This window comes from Lipophrys pholis (assembly GCF_963383615.2).
Source record: "Lipophrys pholis genome assembly, chromosome: 14".
NCBI lineage: Eukaryota > Metazoa > Chordata > Actinopteri > Blenniiformes > Blenniidae > Lipophrys > Lipophrys pholis.
In genome coordinates, this window is record NC_137633.1 from 24,382,594 (window position 1) to 24,390,886 (window position 8,293).

An 8,293-nucleotide genomic window follows, 5' to 3' on the forward strand; every position below is an offset into this window, starting at 1 on the left:
GACCTAAAAATCACGCAAACTTCACTACCAGTGATATATATATATATATATATATATATATATATATCTTAGTGTTGTCAATAGATAAAAAAAAACAACTAATTAATTGCACAATTTTCTGTAATTAATCGCAATTAATTACAGTAAATTGGGTCCCTCTCCTCCGAATGGCTGTGAAATCCGTAAAATCTCAGATAAGTACCGCCTTTTCTCCATTGACCGAACGCCCAGGTCTTTTTCACCAGATATCTCAGCAGAGGGGAGCCGCGATGTGTGATTTGTAGATGAAGAAAACAATCTGTGACTTGTGTGGAAGAAATTCACATCGATACAGGAGCACAAATATGTTTTTCACCAGATTTACTGAAACAATTGGAGGAAAAATATCAGTTTTGTTAAATTGTGACTTGTAAAACTAAATTTGTGCTCCTGTAATTAAGAAGTTGTGACTTGTAAGTTTGGTGCTGTATTTGTGGAGAGAAAAGAATTGTACAGGCACACAACTCAAGGTACACAACTACAAATTCACTTTTACAAGTACACAGACCGTTTTCCAATAATACCTCCATAGCTTCACCTCTGGTCACCGACTTAAAGAAACAGAATCCAGAAACAGACTTTCTGATGATCATCTTGGCCTCAGGATTCAGACGACAGGATACGTCAGAGGGATTTCCTCATCCCATCACTGTCACTTTTCTCACTGAGCGGTGAGTGAATTCATTCATTTTTCTTTATTTGGCAATTTAACTGGTGTATCATAACAAAAATTACAACAATAGTACTAATAACTTCATCTATATGGCAGTTTTTATACTTCACATACAACTGACCACAGTTAAAAACAAGAAATAGATGAAATGAGAAAACAGAAACAAAAGCAGCATTGAAACAACAATCATGTTATTTAACCAAATGTAAATCTCTTCCTGTATTTCTGTCTCTCTCTGTGTGTAAATAATTAGTTAGTTTTGCACTAACTTTTTTTCAAGAGTGTTTTTTTATGTGACCCTCAACACAAGGTTTTAAAATCCCAGGCTTAAATTATTACTACAACCACCTTGACAACTATAACTCATAATAATAATAATAACAACAATAATAATAGTAATAATGGTAACATCAGCTAAAACATCTGCAATTAAAACAACTTTTACTGACATAGAGCGAAGGATCCGTGGCTGTTCCGGCCCTTGTTTTGGCATGATGGTCTGATTTTGGCACCTCGGGGGGGAAATAATTGAAAATAACTGATCCAATCCATCTAATTTCTTGTTCCTGCATTTATAGTATCACACATTGATATCTAATCCGTTTTGTATTTCAGGAGGGAACTGAGCAGAGGAAACTCATTTACCAAAATATACAATCGATTAGAAATATCTATATATACTGTAGTTTTCATGTGAGAACACTCACACACAGCATACAAGTGAGTGTGAGAAGATGACCGGAGAACAATGTTTTCCATGATCACATCTCCCGCCTCTGCTCGGTTCTGCTCTGCATGTCCACTTCAGTGTTTTCTCTCATCACAGTATCCACATTTTTCTGATCTCTTTTGGCCGGTAAGTCGGACGGATCTCTGTGGATGATGAAGCACTTTTCTTCTTCTCTGGCCTCATTGTGCAGCTTTACTCCTCCTCCTCCTCCTATTCCTCCTCCTCCTCCTCCTCATTCACAATTCTCCGTTGGATCTTGCAGTCAACCTCCCCCAAAACAAGACTCCCATGTTGGAAAACATCTAGCATTTTCCCACATAAGTGGAGAATCTAACAATATTGACAAACAAATGTACCTTTATGCACAAACACAAATTAAAAAAGCACTTTCAGAGACTGAAACTTGGGTCAGAGAGAGGTATTCTTTAATTGGCGTTTCATTCACTTACGACCATGCAGAAATAAAAGAATTTGCATTAAATATGAATCATCAGCTGAGCCATGACATGCAGAGGCTGTATTTGTGCTATACTGTCCAAAGGTGCACAAGCACGCACAGACGCATGAATAATTATTCACTCACTTCAGCAATTCATCCAAAATAGAAACAAAAAAACCCCCAACCCTGTGTGTAAACCCTGGAGCCGGGATACTGCATTAATCCTCATGGATCCGCATGTACAAGCAGACCCATCGGTGCCATCCTCTATAACAGGATGCCTCATTCAGCGTCGCCAAAATCAACTGGTGATGCCAACGCCAATGCTGCTGCTGTTATCTAGGCCAAGCTATTTATAAAGCAAGCAGCCACGTCGAGGCGCTCGGAGCTGGAGGAAGAGCGAGGATGAGAGGATAAAAAAGAAGATCTCCGGTGCAGAGAGACGGATCCAGAGTGTCGGTGGAGAAGGCGGAGCGAGCCAGGACCGGCACAGAGACAATGAGGAGAATGATCCAGGGAATGGAAAAAGAAAAGACAGTGAAACAGATGGAGGGATGAGGCCAGGTGCAGAAAACAGCATGAGCTAGAACGGGCCCCTCGGTGGAGCGCGTACCTTCACCAGCGCCACATCGCTTTGAGGAGCCCAGTTAGCATCGCTGGCATGTTAGCCGTTAGCTCATATCGATGCTAACTAGCAGTGGCGGCTGGTGATACATTTCTTTTTTTATTCTTCAATTTCAGCCAGCGTGAACTAAATTTAAATATAGTGCCTTTGTAAACCACATCACAACCATCTTGCCTTTTTTGGATTGAGAAAGGCCTCAGGGACGGTCATTATTACGCTTTTAAACAGCGAGTGAACAGAGAACACTTAGTAAGAGGACACTTGTATTAACACACTTGTAAACAAATACAAGTAGATGCTTGATTAGTTTGTTTTAGAAAGTGAATGTGTTTTAGGGCTGGTTTACTAGACTGAGTTCAGGGAAAACTAACGCCAACCGCAGGTAGACTTTCACCATCGTTCAAAGCATTTTAGAACGGTACCTCAAAAAAGACTTGAAAAATAAATTGTGTGCCTTTTTGAGCTCATAATTTTCAGTCATTAGGAAATATGGGCGCATCTAAACATTTATAGATATTAAACCTGTACATATGTACCTATTTGCAAAAACATTTATGTTTGTGTTAATTTAGAAATAAATGCAATGGTCTGTCGGAAGCCCAGAAACTCACTGACCTTTTATAGACACGCACGCACACGCACACACACACACACACACACACACACACACACACACACACACACACACACACACACACACACACACACACACACACACACACACACACACACACACACACACACACACACACACACACACACACACACACACACACACACACACACACACACACACACACACACACACACACACACACACACACACACACTCTACAAACAAACAGGTCAAAGGTCAGGATGGGAACCTTGATTCAAACCTGTTTGTGTCAACTTTGGTGCATCTTATCAGGTCAAAGTCACTGGGGTGTGTAAACTTTTGATCAGGGTCATTTGGGTACTTTCTTTTGTCATTTTGATTTATATAGAGTACACACAGCTGTTTGCCAATAAATAGCTTCATCCAACCATCAACTATGAGTGGAAGAAAGGTTTTTGTGTCATCATTCATATTCTCTGAAGAATGGCCAAGAAATCATAAATTCTCCCAGGGTATGTAAACTTATGAGCACAAGTGTACGTCAATGTAAGAGCACACAAACATCATCTGAAAGCACAACATGTAAGAAAAACTTTTTTCATTCACAATCACAATGGCACAGTGAGTCATTGACAACAATCAACCCTTGTCCAGAAGGTAGTCGGCTCCTTTACACAGCAACAAAGATGAGAGTAACCGCAAAACTTTAGTGGCGCTTCCGGGGTCCGTTGGACGGTCCTCGGAGTAACTGCAAATGTCACGTTTTCATACCGGCTCCCAAGGTTGTTCTGTACAATGCAGCCAAATGTTACAACACATATTTACAGGGAATTATACAGTTATACGTGCACATATACACAAAACATACATACCATCCAGAGCAAGGATGCCACTGCACCAACACATCTTCATAGCCCTTGTTTAGACAGAAACACAAAAGATGAAATTATAGAACCTTTTCATGTTTCAGGGATGGCTAATGTACATGCTGCTATAAATACTACCTTAAATCCAAATAAAATCATCAGCCAGTAAACTGTAATAACTGTCAGACTGAAATCACCAGAGTAGGCAGATTATATATATATATAGATAGATTGAGAAAGTAAAAGGCATTAGCTTTACTTTGAAAAGCCGAATTTAAAGACCACAGAAGTAATTCTGCAGCAAAACAGCAGGTTGCCATGTTGGCTGACCAGGAGCCACCAAACTACTAAAAATGCAGGAAATATTAATTCCTCCTCTTTCTGTCTTTCCCAGGCTCTCCTGTGTACAGTGTACAGTGTACAGTGTGTGTAAGAATTAAAGCTAGTGTGACATAATCACCCATAGGCTACACAAACTGCTAAATGAACCTCTGGCATCCTGGCGCCAGGCCCTGATTAGTAACTGCACTATAAGCTACGTTTCCACTATGTCTCCAGCAGCCCCGTTCGCCTTAAACGTAGTGCGCCGTGGGATTTGGGGGAATTCTGAGGAAGGCGTGGCACGGATTTCACGTTCTGTCAAATCTTTCTACGGATGAAATGTGGACGCCGGACAATTTTGAAAGCCGTGTAGGCCTCGTGTATTTCGTTATTCACGTCACATATGACCTGTATGAGGACGACATGCAAAACAATTTAAAGCAAAACTAAACTACACACATACAGAGCGCACCTCCCTCCTTCCCTCCCTCCCCCCTCTCTTTTTTGTCTCCTCGTCGCTTTCCACACCTGTGGTGCTTGAGTGATTTGAGTTTTTAATTCAACGAACAAATTCCATAGAATAAGAGGGCTGCAGTTTCCAAAATCAATCCCAGTGCAAATAAGCTAGTGTGACATAAATATCATCTTTACTCTGAATCAGCATCTTTCCATTAACTTCTACAATGTTGAGAACTTGAAGAACTATTTACAGTCACTGGAAGCCAGGTCAGCTGGCGAATACATGGATGAATGAAATTATTTATCTATTTGGACGATTTATTTATCAAAGAGAGAGAGAGAGAGAGAGAGAGAGAGAGAGAGAGAGAGCTGTTTTCACAATATTCAAAACTCGCCAAATGTGGACAAAAGCAGCCAAAATTTTAATCACCAGCCACATGCATTCTTCCCCCGCCTGACGTAAACAAAAATAGCCCAATTGGGCGGAAAACCGCCCAATCTGGCAACACTGCAAGCGCGTCCTTCCTGTAACTCCCTTACTGAATGCGCCCTCTGCTGGGACACCAGTAACTACTGCTGCTGTGTGAGGCATACTAAAAAGAATTAAAATATAATACTGTGCATTTTTAAACAGAACACACAAAAACAAAATACACAACTACTCAGAAATACTCCAAACACCAAAACATCAAATGAACCGTTGCATGTTACACTATCACACACACACACATGACTGTAACAGCATTGCTTGTTTTGTTTTTTTTACAGTGTTTACAGGTGTTTACAGGTGTTTACAGGTTCGTTTCTTCTTTTAACAATAGATGCTTTTGTCATTTTACAGTACAGTACTTGTTTTGTTAATAGACCCGGCTCTTGCTTTTTTACACAGTAAGCTTTTTTCTCTGTTCAATGGACATTTTCTTTAGAGGATGTTTTATGGTTCATCTCCATCACCGTCAGAAACATCATCCCCGGACTAACTGCAACACACTTTGAGGAGCAGCATTTGTAGTAATCCAGGTCACTGTGAACTCCCCATCCTCAATGTGCCACTACTGATGGGTGAGGGTACACACATAATACCTTTCAGACAACCTTTCCATTATTGCTGCTTGTTAGTTTGCAGTGTTGATGTAAGGTGTCACATGCTTGAGGCATGGATAGTTCTGGCAAAGCTGAAGCTGCCAAGCAGAACGCTTTGGAACTTGCATCGTTCACAGTTTCAGCAGATGACTCGCCATACAGGTGGCGCACATATATGTGCATCGTACTTCAAAGGCGGACTGGTCCACAGAAAAACTTCTACCGAGATTTCTAAATGTAGTGAGGTCAAATTGGCTGAAGTCAATGATTCTCGTTCTGTGGGCAACTCCTGTGTGAAAGTACAACCTACATGGTAGATCTTTCTCTGGACTTAAAGCAACGACCGCCACATCAGTATCAGGGCTCTTAATGACCACAGTGTGATGTTTCTGTGCAGCATGTTGTGCATGTCAAAACGCCCTCGTGTCACATTCCTCGTGATCACATGTCAGATCATCTATAGCATTACCCGTCTGCAGACCCTCTTTTACAGTCACACAGTGACGCAGTGACGCATCTCACCATCAGTCCTGCACAATAAAGTGTCCCTGTGTCCTCATTAGTTTGCTAAGCAGCTTTTGTACCGTGTCTGGTTTCATTGTCACTTTGTGCTGTAATTTACCATCACAGACGTTTTGGGGGGGGAAATAGTTAAAACCTTGACATCCATATTCAAGAAGTTATTATAGTCAAAGAGGCAAAGACGGTGGTCAAGAAGGATTTATCCATTATTTAAAATTGCTGCAATGTTTTCTTTCCAAACCTGACAAATATTTTAGTTACATTACCTGTAGTTTGCTGCATCAAAGTCCTCATGCTCTTTCACTATAGTGGTGCACTTTCTTCTCAGCTGATTCATCCTCAGCACCTCTTGGTTCACGGTCATTCTTTGCCTGGTGCTCTGCTCCCAGACAATCTTGTAGCGAAGTAGCTTACATCGAAGGCCGGCTCATTTCTGACACACACACGCACACACACACACACACACTTGAATAATGCAGAAAGTTGTGCAACAAACATTGCATGTATAAACACTGTACCTAGATACGTGCAGTCTGACCAGACATTATCATGTTTTAGGTTTCTTCTTCTGTGGTCCCAGTAACTGTTGCAGTGGACTTGGCCAATAACCTGGAATACTGTCGGTAACAGGACTTGTGGTATTGAACTTCCAGGGCTACGCAGTCTTTACCTTTAATGTGCAAAAGAATCCCAGGGTCTTCTTTCATCCCGGCAGCTTTCAGCAACAAACCTTTAATGAAGGAAGATAATTACATGGCGTCTGTCTGTGTTTGTGTGGGCGTTAAAACAAGTATAACATACAAAATTACAATCCTATGAAAAGACAATATACAAGTACCCTATATTAAAACAAGTACAACCTGGCCCGAAGAAATAAATTCAAAATCATCACAATTCTAAACAAAACAGAATAAACATATATGCTTATAGTGTTTGTGTGTGAGTGTAAGAGAGAGTAAGAGACACTTTATTTTTTACACACCTGCCGATAACGTCTGTGTCAGTGAAAGATAATCCTTTCTGCGTTTTCCAGACACGGTGATGTATTTATCCACTTTCTTGGATGATGCACAAGGCAGGCAGACCAGGACCAGAGGAAACAATAGGTAGACCCACCCATGACCAGAGTTTCTTTCTCGGAGTTTCAGCAGTTTCGCCTCCTTGTGTTTCATTAACATCTGGGTGCTCTCTTGTAGGTTTCTCCGCGGAATCCAAGCCCTTTCTATCAACTCGTCGTCTGTAGCATGTTGCATAAAAGCCAGCATCTTCTGGAACATTGTCAAAGTCAATATTGATGCAGTGATTATAAATTTCAACTATGGTCTTGCTCTCACCACTCAAATCCATCGTTGATGACAGTCTCATAACGTGTCCCATCGTTTTGCCGAGAAATCTTGTACTTTTCCTTTTTTTTTTAACCGATATCAGGGGCATATAGCATATCTTTGATGGCTTTTTAAAGGTTTTTGTCACGTTTTCCTCCTCTGAACTGCCGTAAGATCGTATCCAGGTTGTCGCCATCTTGGATGTTTTACGCTCTCCTATTGGACCAGCAGGTTACACGTGACTCAAACGCAGCACGCATGACAACAATATCATTACGCTAGTAAAGAAAGTAGTCCCGGTATTAAACACTGATTTAAAAGAAACCTGCGGGGTTACAAATGGAGAACTTTTGACATCTAGCTCAGGACAAATATAACCGTGCAACAGTCTAAAGAGATTGGAGTACCCTGATGTCGGAACGGGATGTAAGAAGACGGCTTTCACCTTACTCCGGTTCCTTCCGCGTCCAAACAGGACAAAGACTACATTACCCTTTCTCTCCTTGCGGCAACCAGAATGAACCAATCAGGACTCGCTGTCTTGATTCGGCGCCTAATCAGTTGTCCGTGTTTGTACCTTAGCTTGAAGCGGCATTACTGGTTCAACACTTGC

At 41.2% G+C, this 8,293-nt stretch overlaps 1 long non-coding RNA gene across 1 annotated transcript; it reads right to left on the reverse strand.

The window, feature by feature from the left end:
* Nucleotides 1-1,847: 1,847 nt before the first annotated feature.
* Nucleotides 1,848-7,898, reverse strand: LOC308120140. Its single transcript, XR_013936017.1, has 6 exons — nt 7,690-7,898; nt 7,338-7,620; nt 7,026-7,085; nt 6,622-6,788; nt 3,977-4,020; nt 1,848-3,892 (listed from the first exon to the last, which is right to left on the reverse strand). It is a non-coding gene; the product is annotated as an uncharacterized lncRNA (long non-coding RNA).
* Between the last annotated feature and the right edge of the window lie 395 nt (nt 7,899-8,293).